The sequence below is a fragment of the Stenella coeruleoalba genome (assembly GCF_951394435.1).
Source record: "Stenella coeruleoalba genome assembly, chromosome: 13".
Classification (NCBI taxonomy): domain Eukaryota; kingdom Metazoa; phylum Chordata; class Mammalia; order Artiodactyla; family Delphinidae; genus Stenella; species Stenella coeruleoalba.
The window spans coordinates 32762327-32779705 of NC_137159.1; the positions used below are offsets into that span (position 1 = coordinate 32762327).

General features: G+C 39.1%; 1 protein-coding gene across 3 annotated transcripts in view; it reads left to right on the forward strand.

Annotated features, from left to right (window-relative positions):
- The window catches only part of PPP3R1 (protein phosphatase 3 regulatory subunit B, alpha), an 81282-nt gene that overhangs the window by 26273 nt on the left and 37630 nt on the right, over positions 1 to 17379 (forward strand). Inside the window, exon 1 of one of the 3 annotated variants that reach the window (XM_079940607.1) lies at positions 2568 to 2584. The exons of the other annotated variants lie outside the window; for them this stretch is intronic. The gene's annotated coding sequence lies outside the window, so the exon portion shown is untranslated. Of the gene's footprint in view, positions 1 to 2567; positions 2585 to 17379 lie in introns of those variants that run through there. 3 annotated transcript variants of the gene reach the window in all.

The window sequence follows — 17379 nt, forward strand, 5'->3', positions numbered from 1 at the left end:
GATGAACAAATACTTGTAGGTTTCGTCTGCATTTCACTGGTTACTCTGCCAGGCTGTGGAGGATATCAAAATGATTAAGGCAGGTTTCCTGCCTTCATTTAAGTAGAGAACATGAGACAACTGCCAATAGGTGTGAAAGAAAGTTAGCATGTTACCATATGAATAATATACACAAAGCTGGACAGAAATTGAGGAAAGAGCAAAATCAGTTTCTTTGGGGATTAGGGGAAGTTTTATGAAGGAGGTGACAATTGAGCTGGGTCTAAAAAGATTAGCATTGCAGTAGGCAGAGTTGGAGGTAGCTAGGAAAAGACTCTAAATCCTGGAGCTAGGAAGAGAGAACATAGATTTGGAGCACTGACACTCAAACTGTGATGCCTGGACAGCATCAGCATCATCTGGGAACCTGTTACGTCCCACCCTGAACCAGCTGAATCTATAACTCCGGGGCTGGGGCCAAGCAGTCTAGATTTATATACCTCTGGGTAGCTCTGATCTATGCTAAATTTTGAGAGCCACTGTTTAGAGAATAGCATGGAATGTATTTATTTAAATTTTAGTTGAGTGTCTGTTAATATACCTAGCATTGACTATACAAACAGGAGACATAATTATAGTTTCCAAGGAACTTAATCAACTAGGTGAACAAGACAATTATTATGCAGTGTGATATGTGCTATTAACAGACTAAACATGGGGTGCTGTAAGAGCACATGGCAGCGGAGAGGTGTAATCCAAGCTGAGGTGGGGATTGGATGGAGAGATGAAGGAATGTCACTCAAAGAAAGCTTCATGGAAGAGACGGTGCCTGAGCTGAGGCTTAAAAGGATGAATATTTAGCCAGTGGGAAAGACACTCTAGGTAGAAAGCTTTATGTTTAAAGCCACTGAGGAATGAATATATAAGCCAGTTCAGCATGGCTGGAGGGTAGGGGGGTAGGGTGGAATGGAGAGACAGAGTGGTCAGGTAGATTGATGCAGGATCCTAGAAGGGTTTGCATATCACATGAGGGAATTAATATTTTTTTCCTTAAAGCCTGTGGGAAGTTATTGTTTTTAAGCAGGAGAATGACATCGTCTCATTTACTGTTTTAGAGGGATCAATCTTATGGTCATGTGGATAAAATAGGGTAGCTGAATGTAGACATGGGGACCAATTAAAAAATTATTACTGTAAAGTGAGATATTAAGGACCTGAAAGAACATAATAACAGTGCAGATGGAGAGGAGGGACCAGGTATGAGACACATTTAGGAGGCAGAAGATAGGACTTGGTGACTTGGATTATGGGGAAGGAGGGGGTGAATCTTGCTGTGGCTTCTGGCTTGGGTGACTGGATAGATAATACTGCCATCCACTCAGCAAATATTTATCAAGAGCCTATGTACTTGGGTAAGATTTGATTCGAGGGATACCCTAGAATGCTATTCCGCCCTCAAGAAACATCCAGCTTTCTAGGTTGACTGTTGTTTCATCTCTAGTCTTCTCTCATCATTTGGTAATTACTGCTTAGAATGCTATGTTGCACGAGTCTAAGTTCAATAAGATAGAGTGTTGTGAAATATTAACAGTGCCTGCTGCATAGATACCATGGTCTAGGAGCTAGCAGAAGGAGCCTGACGGCCTGGAGGCAGGAAGGGGCAGCATGTCCGAGCAGTGACTCTCAGAATGTGGGAACCTGACGGCCTGGAGGTAGGAAGGGGCAGCATGTTCGAGCAGTGACTCTCAGAATGTGGGAACCTGACGGCCTGGAGGTAGGAAGGGGCAGCATGTTCGAGCAGTGACTCTCAGAATGTGGGAACCTGATGGCCTGGAGGTAGGAAGGGGCAGCATGTTCGAGCAGTGACTCTCAGAATGTGGGAACCTGACGGCCTGGAGGTAGGAAGGGGCAGCATGTTCGAGCAGTGACTCTCAGAATGTGGATCCTGAACTGGCAGCATCAGCATCATCTGGAACCTTGTTAGAAATGCACATTCTCTGTCTAGGAGATACAGGAGAAGTAGATTTGGAGGAGTGGTGATGATTTCTACCTTGGACATGGTGAATTTAAAGTAGTCATGGGGGGACTTCCCTGGTTGCGCAGTGATTGGGAGTCCACCTGCCAATGCGGGGGAAAAGGGTTCAGGCCCTGGTCCGGGAGGGCCCCACGTGCGGTGGAGCGGCTAGGCCCGTGCGGCATGACTGCTGAGGCCCGCGCGCCTGGAGCCCGTGCTCCGCAGCAGGAGAGGCCGCGGCGGTGGGAGGCCCGTGCACCGCGGCGAGGAGTGGCCCCCGCTTGCCACAGCTGGAGAGAGCCCGCGTGCACCAATGGAGACCCAACGCAGCCGAAAATAAAAATAAAAAAATTTATATAAAATAAATAAATAAAGTAGTCATGGGTCACCTAGGTGGATATGACCAACAGGTAATTGGCTATATCTGGATCTGGAAGAGAAATGTGGGCTTATATTAAAGATTTGAGTGTTGTGTGTATTTGTTCTAGGTAGTAATTGAAGTCATGAAGCTGAATGAAATCCCATAGAGAAAGAATATAAAACGATAAGAGAAGAGGACAAACCCTAAAGAACACTGCATTTAAGAGGCAGGTAGGAGATGAGGAACCTGTCAGTGTTGTCTGAGAATAAATAGGTAGTTGGAAAATTAGCAGAGTGATGTCATATTTGAAGGAGTCAGCAGTGTCTAGATTTTGCAGAGATCAGGAAAGAGAAGAACTTAAAAGTGTCTTTTGGGGACTTCCCTGGTGGCGCAGTGGTTAAGAATCCGCCTGCCAATGCAGGGGACATGGATTCGAGCCCCGGTCCAGGAAGATCCCACATGCTGCAGAGCAACTAAGCCCGTGCGCCACAACTACAGAGCCCGCGCATCTAGAGCCCGTGCTCTGCAACAAGAGAAGACACGGCAACGAGAAGCCCACGCACCGCAACAAAGAGTAGCCCCCGCTCTCTGCAACTAGAGAAAGCCCACGCGCAGCAACAAAGACCCAATGCCACCAAATAAATAAATAAATAGTGACTGTACCAGTTTACATCCCCGCTAACAGTGTACTAGGGTTCCCTTTTTTTAAAAAAAAAAAGTGTCTTTTGGAGGGATCAGAAGAGTTCTGGTGACTTTGGCAATAGTACAGAAAAACACCATTTTGTACTGGTAGCAAGGAAAGCCAGGATGCTGTGAGTTGAGTAATAAATGGGTGGCCAGAGATTGAGTAGAGACTGTTCTTTAATGCTTTGACTTACGGAGAGATGATGAAATTTAGAAAATTTAGGTTTGAGGAAGAATTTATTTTGGGGGTTAAGAGAACAAGCCAGGAAGGAGGGAGCAGTTGAAGACTCAAAGAGAAAAGATGGAATTCTTAATAGTTTGAGGGCCCCAGGGAGGTAGGAGGGTATAATGAGTCTCCTTAGACAAGAAGAGAGATTTTTCTCATCCATTGACATGGGAGAGAGGAGATAAAAATGAAAACTATTATAGAGGTTATAATCTTTGAGACAGCAACTTCAATTAAGCCCTAGGTAATGAAAATAAAATTGCAAAGAAATGTAAACTGAGAATGCAGAGGCCTTGTCTTTGTCTTTTCATTGTTATATTCCAAATACTTGATATATGATAGATAATTAAGTAGCGTTTGAAGAAGGAACATGTGGACAAATAAGTAGAATAAAGGAGTAAGTGCTGATGAGACAGTGGAGGCAGTGAGCGTCAGTTTTGAGACATTTATGGAAAAATGGACAAAGAAAAGTTAACTCTAGTCGTTTACAGTTGAGGTAATTCTTTGCAGGATAGGAGATGTCAGTATTTTTATTTTTATTTTTATTTTTTGGCTGCGTTCGGTCTTCGTTGCTGCGTATGGGCTTTCTCTAGTTGTGGTGAGTGAGGGCTACTCTTCATTGCGGTGCACGGGCTTCTCATTGTGGTGGCTTCTCTTGTTGCAGAGCACGGGCTCTAGGCACATGGGCTTCAGTAGCTGTGGCACACAAGCTCAGTAGTTGTGGCTTGCAGGCTCTAGAGCGCAGGCTCAGTAGTTGTGGCACACGGGCTTTGTTGCTCCGTGGCATGTGGGATCTTCCCGGACCAGGGCTCGAACCCGTGTCCCCTGCATTGGCAGGCAGATTCTTAACCACTGAGCCACCAGGAAAGTCCCAATGTCAGTATTCTTTAGAGTTAGAAGAGAAGCAGGGAGAGGGATCTGTGAGGAAGAGGATGATTAGTGGAATGAGCCCTAGAAGTGGTAGAAAGAAGATGGGTAAAAGGAAAGGAGGGACATCAAAAAAGAGGGAAAAAAACAAGGTGAGGAGAGTAGGCCATGATGACAGGTATGTTTTAATAATGGAGTTCAAACTAGGTGACCTAAAATCACCTCAGCAACTGGGGCTAGTTTGAGGCAAGATCATCTGCTGAAGTTGAGAATGAGGCTGAGGTGAATGGGGTGAGGTTGAGGGTGAGGAGTATGGAAAACAAACGATTACAGTATAGATTTTGAAAGATTTGATAGGCAGTTAACAGGGTATTAAGTAAACCTTATTAAATAGTAGGTGGACCCAGGACTTAGGAAATTAATCTAGGAAACAGGAATTTTAACAAGAAAATAGCTTAATACTTTGTCAGTCTTTGCGTTAGTAATTTCTGATCAAATTACAGTTCTAAAAGGAACTGTTTTCTGAGTTCAGGTTTTATGGTAAGGGGAACATCTAGTTGAAGGTTAATACTCTTAAAACTTTTTTAAAGTTCTAAGCACACAATACATTTGCTTAAAAAATAATACCACACTGAAAGGTATACAGTGGAAAGTCTTTCCTGGCCATCCATTCTCCTTGTGTTGATCATTGTTAGGTTTCTCGTATATTCTTACAAGAAGTTTATTTTGGTGTGTTCCCCCCATCCTTTTTTTTTAAGCTATGCCAGTGTGTGGATTTATTAATCTTTTATAATTTAGCTTTTATTAAGATTAAAAAGGTCAGACTTAAAGAGATTTTTAATGATGTCATGCTGTAGTTTACAGATTACAGGCAGTTTTATTCCAAGGTAAGCATTGAGTCAAAAACAACTCAGCATAATTTTTTAAATTAGTTAGCAGTTTCATAATGGTTGAGGTTGGTACTTCAGCTAGGGTCTGAACTATGTCAATATTCTTATGAAATTACTCTAGGGAAAATACTATTTTACTAGAACATTTTTTGTACTTACTTTTCCACTTAGCACCTTATTAACAACATGGATAACAATTTTTTAAATTAAAAAGAGAAAATGATCTCTGAAGTGTAGTGGAGAAAGCATCTATTTTATTTCAAGCTTGCCAGATTAAAATTTCTTCCTCACTTTTGCCCTTCCAAATAAACTTTTTATTCAACAGTCCATATTCACTTTCTCCCTTTCCTGATTTTTCCTTGGACTCCCATATCCACTTTGTGGTCATGGGTTGACAGTAATTATAGCTAATGTATAGATCTGGTGCAGGAATGAAATTTTGAAATGAAATGTGACTAATTAATGTTTCTGGGTTTGTCTTTGGTTTTTATAGTCTTGTACTATAAAAATATTTAAAACATTTGAAGATTTCTATAGGAAATCCTTTAAAGTTTAGTACAGGTAATTCAGCAAGTCATAGGTTCTTATAGGTTACTTTCTCAGAGTTTTGTTTTGTTAGTTAAAGCCGTTTCTTACCAGTATCATCAGGAGGGCCACGTGGTAGCCCCATTGCTATCCCAGAAAACATTTCTGTAAATGAGATAGCACTTTGACTTGTGTTCTGGGAGCATTATTAAATTCAACTGTGCTCTAGCCAGGTCTCTCTTGACTTTTGTGAACAATACAGAGAATTCACTTTTACTTGTATGTTAGAATTAGGTATGCAGGACTTCCCTGGTGATGCAGTGGTTAAGAATCCGCCTGCCAATGCAGGGGACGCAGGTTCAAGCCCTGGTCCAGGAAGATCCCACATGCCACGGAGCAACTAAGCCCATGCGCCACAACTACTGAGCCTGTGCTCTAGAGCCCACGAGCCACAACTACTGAGGCTGCATGCCACAACTACTGAAGCCCGTGCACCTAGAACCCGCGCACCGCAACGAAGAGTAGCCCCCACTCGCCGTAGCTAGCGAAAGCCCGCATGCAACAGCGAAGGCCCAATGCAGCCAAACATGTATACATACATACACACATACATACATACATTTATTAATTAAAAAAAAAGAATTAGGTATGCAGTTTAAAACCTAGGGATGAGAGTGTGAAGCGCAGCCACCTACAAAAAGAGTCAGACCTTTACCATTGGCATTGTTAGAGCTGTCTGTTAGCACTTTTATTTATTTATACTTTATCTAGTTTCAGGGATGGTTTTCTTTCATATGCTCCTGAGTGCAGTGCCACAAGCAACCTCCTATTATAGGCATGCAGTAAGCTGGCATCCAGCTTATTGCATGCCAGATTGTAAGGCAGTCTTTAATTATTTGCTTATAAGGTAATCTTTAATAAAAATTAGAATGTCAGGAAAAACAAGTGCTAATAGGTAAATAAAGGAAATCTGTGATTTTATGTGTGCTCACGTTGCAACTGTTTTCCTAATAAATAGAATTTCATGAATTATAAACTAGCTCATAGTAATCTTTCTCAAATAGTGAATTTATGAATGAACAGGTATACTTCAGCTCTGCCTTCCTGTCTAGCTGTCATTCTTTCTTTACCATCATACTTTTGACTCATCTGTATTTGCTTACTTTCTGTTTTTCAGTCTTCTACAGTCTAGATCTGTGATGTCCAGTTCAGTAGCTGCTAGCTACATGTGGCTATTTAAACTTTAATTAAAATGAAATAAAATTGCGAATTCAGTTCTTCACAATATCTGCATTTCAAGTGCTCAGTAGCTGCTTATGGCTAGTAGTTACTGCATTAGCGCAGATATAGAAGATTTCCAGCATTGCATGAATGTCTGTTAGACAGCGCTGGTCTAGAATGATAACGCATCTGCATTTTACTGAAACTTAGTATGTTGGCAGTACTCTTCTAATTATCAGCATGAGGTTGGGAGTTGGGAAGATTTGACGTTAGATTCTGGTTCTGCCATTTTCTAGCTAAGTGACCTTGAACAAATGCTATAAACTGTAGACCTTGTTTAGTACATGTGTAAAATGGGAATCACAGCACCTGAGATAGTGGTGACAATAGAGAGTGTCTGGAAATCACTCATTAAATGTATTTGGTTCTTCGTTCTTCTTACTTGACTTCTTTGTTATGTTGGGCCTTGTAGGGAACTCTTAAAATTCTCTCCTCTTCTGGCTTTTGTAACGTTTTCTGCTAGTGGCTCCTCTACCTCTCTGACCATTTTTGATCTTTGTTGCTTGCCTCTCATCTGGCTTTGGTCCAGGGCCCTCTTAAATATGATTGTATCACTTTCCCATTTAAAATCTCATACATTGTAGAGACTAAATCCTTAGCATAGCCTGTAGACTTCATTCGTTCTACTTGCTGTTTACTTCAGCTTCTTCCACCATGTTCTGCTTTCTCTATACTATAGCCACTTAAACCTTACGTTTATTCAGTATTTTATGCTATGTTTGTTTTTCCATCTGTTTATTCTACTCTCAGAGCCTTTTGCATGGACTATGTTTGGAATGCCTCCAAAGTGCCTCAAGTGACTGAGCCTCCCACCCCCATGCCAGGTCAGGCCATGTTCCTGTGTTATACTCTTTTAGTACCTTTTATGTCTTTGTAGCACATGATTAATTAGCTCTATGGGTGTTTGGCTGTTTTCTGTCTCCCCATGATATAATGTGAGTTCTGTGGGAGTGGGCATCATGGCTGTCTTCTTCCCTCTTATACCCCCCTAACTGCCAGTGTAGGCTCGTATATATTATATAAATATTTATTGAATGAGTGAATTGAGTAAATGCATGAATTCTTTGTTTATTCTCAAAGTTTCATCATTTCCTGTGTACTGATGATTCATAGTTTCAGCCCACATCATTCTCTTCTTCTCTAGTCCAGAGTTCTAACTGCTTACTTGATATTTATCTAAATAAGGATGTCTGTAAGACGCCTCAAACTCAGCATAACAAAAACCACATGCATTATATTATCTTCATATTCATGCTTCATTATTCCCTAATTTTTCTTAATGGAAACAGTATCTGTCCATTCACTCCTATCTGGAAACCTGGTGTATATGTTTTACTCCCCTTCACTAGTACCTAAAGCAATCATCAGTTACAGTCTGTACTAAAAGTATGACACAGAACACCTCCTGACCTGGTTTGGAGGTGGGAGGCTTAGTCACTCACTCGAGGGGCTTTTGAGGCATTCCAGACTGGCTCACATACTGTCCATAAAGAGGAAAATGTACTTAACAACGTTCCCAGCATATCAATGCTTGCTGCCGTAAGCAGTGGCAGCTGAATCTAAAGTACACCAACACAGGTGACAGCAGCAAGCTACTGAAGGACAGAGTTCTGTGTACTCTGTCCATATACCACATTCTTCCTCTTGACTGATTTTGGCCATTTATCTGTGTTGAAAGAATTTATTGCACATTTCCCCCAGATGTTTGTGCATTTTTTCTTTGTTTCTGTAACTTAGCTTCAAATACCCTTTACACTTTTTTCTATTACATTTGATCCTCAAACAACGTGGGTTTGAACTACGTGTGTCTACTTACTTAACACGTGAATTGTTTTCAATAACTACAGTACTGCGAGCGTGGGGGTTGGTTGAACCTGCAGATGCGAACCGTGGATACCGAGGGCCGACTATGGGGCTGGAGCATCTGCGGACTTTGGTGTCTGTGGCAGGTCCTGGAAGCAATCCCTGTGAATACTGAGGGACAGCTGTACTTTGTTTGAGCTGTGCCTTTAGAAAGTGCCAGGCTTATTAGTTACTTAGCACATCTTTAACTATGTTAATATGCTTATTAGGATTCTTGTTGGTTTTGTTAATACTCTGGTTACAGAGTTGCACAGGTTTTGAGTGTCTTGCTTCCAACTCTTTTCCTTAAGCCATGTTATTTTTAATGTGCGACTGTTTGTTTTAATGTGTAGTTTTAAGAACATGGAGATTTTTCAGGAACATAAGTATCATGTTATGGTAAGTGTGTCCTGTCATTTAGATCCCCAAATATCTCTTGAGTCAAATTCTTCTTTATCCCCGCTGCCACTGGCATCATTGCAGTTTCATTTATTTCTCACCTGGACTATTTCTATAGCCTACTTGAGGCTTTGCCCTTTTTACCTCCCAAGTTCTTCTTCATTCTGTCTTCCATACTGCCACTAGGTTTTCTTCTGAAAAGGAAATCTAGTGTCACTACCTTATTTAAAAGTCAGTGACATATCTTCAGAATTAAACATTTAAACTCCTCTTCATGGCACTCATGTTCTGATCCTTATTTCTAGCCAGGCTTATGCTATAACCAAGTCAAACTACTTGGTTCTCAAGTGCCTCATCATTTTTTACTTATTGGTGCCTTTGTATGTACTTTTTTTTCCATCTGAATGTCCTTCCGCTTGCTTTCTCTGTCTGGCAAACATCAAGATCCTGTCCCAGTTGCATTTCCCAGCTCCTCCAGGCAATCAGTGGCCATTTGTAAGTAACTGTCGTTATAGTACACCCCATATTTCATTGTGTGTCATTGCCTCCTCTGCCAAGCCATGGGCAGAGCATGCATTTTTATTCATCTTGGTAAAGCCAGTTCCCTGTGCAGTATCTCTCATGGCATGTAAATGCTAATGCAGGATGGGTAGGTAGGCACTTGTCCTGGTGGCTTGGGAAGCTGAGGTGCAACTGAATTAGTTATATCTGTCGTCTAGGGATAGGGAGGTCTTTGAAAGTCCTGTGAATAAACAGTTAGAAAGCACAAGTGTGTGAGGCACAACGGGAAAGCTACCAAAAAGGAAATTGCTGTTGATTCTAAAAGTTATAGGACTCTTTTATGCTTTAAGATTCTTTTTACATATCTGAGTAAAGTGTCAGTTATATGTGAGTGTTACTTTCATTTGTTAAATGGTAAGCAAACTTTTTCATAAATAACACTCAAAATTTATAAAGAACGTTTAATTTTGTTTACTTAAACTGATTTATCTTAACATTTTCTAGATGTATTCTAGAACAGCTGGTAAAGGGGGGCTGAGACTCTAAATCTTTGATTTCTTAATTTAGCAAACATACTACATATGTCAAACATAGTGTTAGGTGCAGAGATGTCAGGAAAAAATAAATAGCCCCAGAGACCTCACAGCATAGATTGAGTCAGGCATGTAGAGGGAAAATTTTTAATACACTGTAAGTGCTTCAGTAGAGCTATTAGAAGGTGCTAGATTTCTTCTGGTCACTCTGCTTGCCCAGTTTAAACTTAACATATAGCAGCTCTTTGGACATTTTATTATTCATTTTAGTCACATTACTCATCTCATAGAGTTGTATAATGTCAAGCAGTTATTTAAGTGCTGAAAGAATACTGCAATCATTTTGTTGTTGATTATGGTGCTTTTTTTTGAAGTGCAGTTGATTTACAGTGTTGTGCCACTCTCTGCTGCACAACAAAGTGACTCAGTTATACTACTCGTATAGACATACTATTTTTATATTCTTTTCCATATGGTTTATTGATTATATTGCTTTTAATGCATTGTATTTGATACTAAGAGACATACTATGATGTGGTAGAACACACATGGGATATAGAATTGGAAGACCTATACTGGAGGATTATATATATATATATATATCTCTCTGTAAAATAGCCACAGACTGCCTGATTTAGAGTTCTGGTGGGTATTGGGTAAGTTAGTACCTAAGATGTTTGATAAAGTGCAAAATACTGTTTACATTTTTAAAAATCAAACTACTGAAAACTAGTATGTAGTGTTCTAGGCAGATCTAGCTTTCATAATCACTTCATTCTAATTTCTGTATAGCTCTGTCCATCCAGTAATGTGCTTATTGACAAAGTAGAAAATGTATCAGAATGTTTTGGATTACAAGTAACAGTATCCTCCCATCTAAAAGTGGCCTAAATAATAAGGAATGTATTATTTCACAGAATAAGAAGCCCAGAGCCAGACAGTTACAGGGTAGTTTAGCAGTTCATCAGTTTCATCAGAGACGTAAGTCCAGTGTACTTTACAGCTCTGCGTGTCAGGAGAGGGCTGTCATAATTTGACACTACCATCTGGCTGAGGAAGAGCAGGGGACACTTCCTCAAGTTCTCTTTATTAGAAAGGAAAAACTTTCTTGCAAGTCTCATAGCAATTTCTTTCTTAGGTCTCGTTGTGTTTTGCATGTTTCTTGCATACCACAAAAAAGACCAAATTCCTTATTCAGGCAGCTGAGTTTTTATTAGCTGGCTAGCTTACTTTACATCACCAGAGGATAGGCCTTATAGTACTAAAAACAGCCTCATCAATATTTTATTTGGTACTTGGAACAAAAGTCCCAGATTTTTGATGGGAACATTGGCAGTGAGAATTATATCTGGCTTCTGATGTTATACTGTACCTCTTCCCTCACCAATACATAGCTGCCACCCCGTGTTGTCAGCCTCATTAACACAAATATTTTCTGTACCAAGTTTACCATAACCAAAATTGTAGATCTGATAAGATACTTTTGCCCAGAATATATAACAAATTCTTAAAACTAAACGATAAAAAGACAGCCCAACTAAAAAATGGGTAAAGGATTTGAATAGACATTTCTCCAGAGAAGACAAACAAATGTCCAGTAAACACATGAAAAGATGGGCAACATCATTAGTCATTAGGGAAATACAAATCAAAACCACAGTGAGATACCACTTAACACCCCACTAGCATGGCTGTAATCAAAAAGACCAGGTAACTGTTGAAGATGTGGAGAAATTGGAACCCTCATAACATTGCTGGTGGGAATGTAAACGGTTGTAGCTGCTTTAGAAAACAGTTCCTCAAAATGTTAAATATGGAGTTGCCATAAGACCTGGTAATTCCATTCCTAAGTATATACTCATAAGACATAAAATGAAAAACACGTACACAAATGTTCCAGAACAGCCCCCAAAATGGGAACAGTTCAAATGTCCATTAACTGATGAATGGATAAATAAAATGTGGTATATCCATATAACGAAGCATTATTTGGCCGTAAAAAGAAATGTATTGATTTTTGCTTCAACATGGATGAATCTTGAAAATATTCTGCTGAGTAAAAGAAACCAGTTACAAGAGAACACATATTGTATGATTCCATTAATATATAATATCCAAAATAGGCAAATATGTAGAAGAGACAGAAAGTTAGATTAGTGATTGTCTATGGCTGGGGTGAAGCTGGGAAATGGGAGTGACTGCCAGTGGATATGGACTTTGTTTTGGGGGAGATGAAAATGCTCTAAATTTAATTGTGGTAATGGCTGCAGAGCTCTGTCAATGTACTAAAAACCACTGAATTGTACACTTTAGATGGTTGAATTGTATGGTATATGAATTATATCTCAATAAAGCTATTATGTAAAAAAAAAACCCTTACAAATCTGTAGTAATCAAAACAGTATGGTGTTGGCATAAAAACAGACACATAGATCAATGGAACAGAATAGAGAGCCCAGAAATAAACCTATGCATCCATGGTCAATAAATTTATGGCAGAGGAACCAAGAATATAAAATGGGGGAAAGGACAGTCTCTTCAATAAATGGTGTTGGGAAAACTGGACCACTATCTTACACCATACACAAAAATCAACTCAAAATTGTTTAAAGACTTGAACATAAAGCCTGAAACCATAAAATTCCTAGAAGAAAACATAGGCAATAAGCTCCTTGACATCAGTCTTGGCCGTGATTTTTTTGGATATGACACCAAAAGCAAAGGCAACAAAAACAAAACTAAACAAGTGGGACTACTAAAAAGCTTCTGCACAGCAAAGGGAACCGTCAACAAAATGAAGGAGACCTACCAAATGAGAGAAAGTATTTGCAAATTATGTATCCAATAAGGAGTTAATATCCAAAATATATAAAGAACTCATACAGCTCAATAGCATAAAAACAGTCTGATTGAAAAATGGGCAGAGAATCTAAATAGACGTTTTCCCAAAGAAGACGTACAGGTAGCCAACAGGTACATGAAAATGTGCTCAACATCACTAATCATCAGGGAAATGCAAATCAAAACCATAATGAGATATTACCTTACACCTGTTAGAATGACTGTTAGCAAAAAGACAAGAGATACCAAGTGTTGACAAGGATATGGAGAAAAAGGGACCCTTGTGCACTGTTGGTAGGAATGTAAATTGTGACAGCCACTATGGAAAACAGTATGGAGTTTCCTTAATAAATTAAAAATAGAACTACTGTATGATCCAGCAATCCCACTTCTGTGTATTTACTCAAAAGAAATGAAAAAGCTAACTCAAAAAGATATATGCATCCCCATCCATTGTAGCATTTACAGTAGTCAAGACATGGAAGCAATCTAAGTGTCCATGGATGGATGGATGAAGAAATTGTGGTATATCTATTTGTATATGCAATGGAATATTAGCCATAAAAAAGACGGAAGTCTTGCCATTTGGAATATTATGGACAGACCCTGAGGGCATTTTGCTAAAATAAGTCAGAGAAAAACAAATACCTTATCTCACTTATATGTGGAATCTCAGAAACAGAAACAAAACCCCAAAACCAAACTTACCCGTAACAGGTAAGAGTTGGTGTTTGCCAGAGGCAAGGGGTGGTGGGTGGGGGAAATGGGTAAAGGTGTCAAAAGGTACAAACTTCCAGGTATAAAATAAACAACTCATGGGGATGTAATGTACAGCATGGCAACTATAGTTAATACTGTGTTGCATATTTAAAAGTTGCTGGGAGAGTAGATCTTAAAAGTTCCCATTATAAGAAAAAAAAATTATTAACTGTATATGGTGTTGGGTGTTAACTAGACTTATTGTGGTGATCATTTTGCAACATATACAAATATCGAGTCATTGTGTTATACACCTGAACCTAATATAATGTTATATGTCAATTACTTATATCTCAGTTAAAAAAAAATACTTGAGGTGGTAGGCCTGATTTGGCTACCTAACAGATTATTACTTCTAATTTCTCCTGCAAAGTCATTTGTTCTGACTGAACCTTCCTTAATTTCTTCGCATTGTTATCATCTGACATCTTTCTGGATACTACAGTTTTTCATTCAGAATTTAAGTACCTGTGTCATATTGTCCCTCTAGGTTCCACTATCACTTTGTCTTCATGTACACCCTTGCTTTAGCAACATTAACCTCCATAACCCCATATACTTTCTCTCTACTAAAACTATATCCTATGGCCATAGGCAGGGTGGTCTCTTACCATAATCCAGAACTCTTCCACAGCTAGGACTTTATTTCCTGTTTTGAGATTATTTTCTCAATTATAATTACTGAAAATGCTATGACGTTAGAGTTTTGTTTTGGGATTGTGTGTGTTTTTAAATTAAAATAGAGTACCAAATTAGTATTGTTCTCTACAAGAAGTTGTTGGACAGTTTGTTTCCATGTAAAGTATTCCATCCCTTTACTCCTCCTCTTCTCAGCTGTCTCCACCTATCTCACACCCTCTCATTGTCATGTTTCTGTGATTGTTACTACTGTGTTAGATATATGAACAACACATTTTTAAATGGCTTTGTGTGAGTTGTCAGCAACAAGCCACTTGAATTTAAGTGTTCTAAGTTGGGATGAAAACAGTTTCACTAACTTACTTCTTCTCTTGTATAATACAGAAAGCGTGTGGCTTTATGATATATTGGTAAGAATACTATGGGAATTATATTAGCTTGAGTTCAAATTTGATCTCTGCCACTACCAACCGTGTGACCTTGTGCAAACTGTTTAACCTTGACATCCCATTTACCCAGAAGATTGTTGGGAGGATAAATGAGAAGGTATATAAAGTCTCTAACAGAGTACCCAGCACATAATACTTTTTTTTTGTATTCTGTGATGTTAACTTTCCTTTTTCCATCCATGTTTATGTTCACAAAGCTAACTTTTAAAGATTGTTTTCTAGATCCATCAGTTTTTACCTTTAAAAAAATCTATTAGAACTCGACAGAGTAACAACATTTATTGTATTGCATTTTTAGTTTGTTTGTTTGTTTTCATGGAAAGGCATTTTATCAGCAGTGTGTACATGTCAATCCCAATTGCAGGGACCTCCCTGGTGGTGCAGTGGTTAAGAATCCGCCTGCAGTTAGGTGCAGGATGTAATTCACACAGAGTCAGAGTGTTAGAGGTTAGCTTTGTGAAGGACAAATCTAGTTACAGATAATACAGACTAGTAACAGTTACAAGATAACTAGGATTGATTAACTCTTTCAGGCTGCTTCCCTAGCCTGTTCACTCTTCCCTTTATTTTCCTTGTTACCAGGAGAGGAAAAACCTCATTTCTATTTTTTGTTGCAACAGGAGCATTCCTTCTTAGATAATGTTAAATGTGTAAGTGGTAACATGTGAAATACTTTTAACAGTTTTTCTCAAAGTTCTGAAACAATATTAGCCAGGATCATAGTGCAATAGGATAGAATGTTATTCCTTGAAAAACTTTGTATGTGTGTAGAGTTAAGAAGCAGTTGTACGTTTATGATTTAATAAAATAATTCTAAAGGAAATTAAAAATCTGCCTGCCAATGCAGGGGACATGGGTTTGAGCCCTGGTCCAGGAAGATCCCACATGCCATGGAGCAGCTAAGCCCGTGTGCCACAACTACTGAGCCTGCACTCTAGAGCCTGCGAGCCACAACTACTGAGCCCGTGTGCCACAACTACTGAAGCCTGCACATCTAGAGCCCATGCTCCGCAACAAGAGAAGCCACTGCAATGAGAAGCCCGTGCACCGCAATGAAGAGTAGCCCCTTCTCGCCACAACTAGAGAAAACCCATGCACAGCAACGAAGACCCAGTGCAGCCATAAATAAGTAAATAATAAATAAATAATAAATAATTTTAAAAGAACTAAAGTTAAAAAAAATCCCAATTGCATGTTTAGTTTGAGCTAAAGTAGTTACTGAAATTTAGATTGGTACATTTAAAGTAGCTGAAGGATTTTAGAACTTCATGTAAATTGTCTTAATTTGAAGAAAAGTAATTTCATTGTTAGAATAAAACCAGATGAAAAGAGCCCTCAATTAAGATCATTTTAGAGATAGTTTTGTAGGGCTAGTGTTGGTAATTGCTCTTTGTGTAGCAATCTGCATAACTAAGAGTTGTTACTGAGCAAATTAAGGTTACACCTTGCCTTTTTAAAAAAAAAAATGTATTTATTTATTTATTTATGACTGTGTTGGGTCTTCGTTGCTGCGCACGAGCTTTCTCTAGTTGCAGCGAGCAGCGGCTGCTCTTCGTTGCGGTGCGCGGGCTTTTCACGGCAGTGGCTTCTCGTTGCGTAGCGTGCACTCCAGGCATGTGGGCTTCAGTAGTTGTGGTACATGGGCTTAGTTGTTCCGTGGCATGTGGGATCTTCCCGGACCAGGGCTTGAACCCGTGTCCCCTGGGGTTCATTGGCAGGCGGATTCTTAACCGCCGTGCCACCAGGGAAGTCCTACACCTTGCTTTTAATAGTATGACTTTATAAAGTCTGAACCTACACCCCAAAATGGGAATAATTGTTATTTGTCTCCTTTATGACTCTTAACTCCCTCTTAAAATTTTTCCTTGTATGCTTTCTAGAACAATATAAGAATATGATCCATAATAGAAACAAAATACTATATATGCTCTATTATAGTCTAAGAAAACATTATGGAATAATATAGATTATGATAAAGCCATGACGGAATATTAAACTATTAAAATAGATCCGTATTCTACTGATTCTCTTTCTGTATTTAATAATTTGCTTTATTCTTAGTGAATTTCTCATATAATTTTTTAAGTGTTAGTATTTTCCTATTTTTTATTTCATTTTCCCTTTTTTAATGGACTCTCCTTTTAGTGGTGAAGGCTATTATCTGTATGCTGATATTTCCAAAATCGTATCTCTAGTCACGATCTGGCCCCTGAGCCCAGGTTCTGTACTTGCTGGATATATCTACCTGCATGTCCGTAGCCCCTTTACAGTTTCAAAATTGTATGTTTGGGGGACTTGAGAATCTGCTGTGTTTATACTTTGATCGTGCCTAGCATGTTGTATGACACATGGATGGGCATTTCCCCCTCTCCTCACTAATTGTTCTGTTAAAGGGTATAAATAGCAGGCTCTTTACGTGCAGAAAAATATTTCAGAATATTAATAAAGCAATATAAACAGTTATAAATTCATATAGTAAAGCTATATTTATATTCAGGCAGCTCAGTAAAAGAATAATCTGGTGTGTTATGAATTAGTCATAGTGTAAAATAAGAGATAAATAAGTTAGACTGCATTAAAATTAAGAAC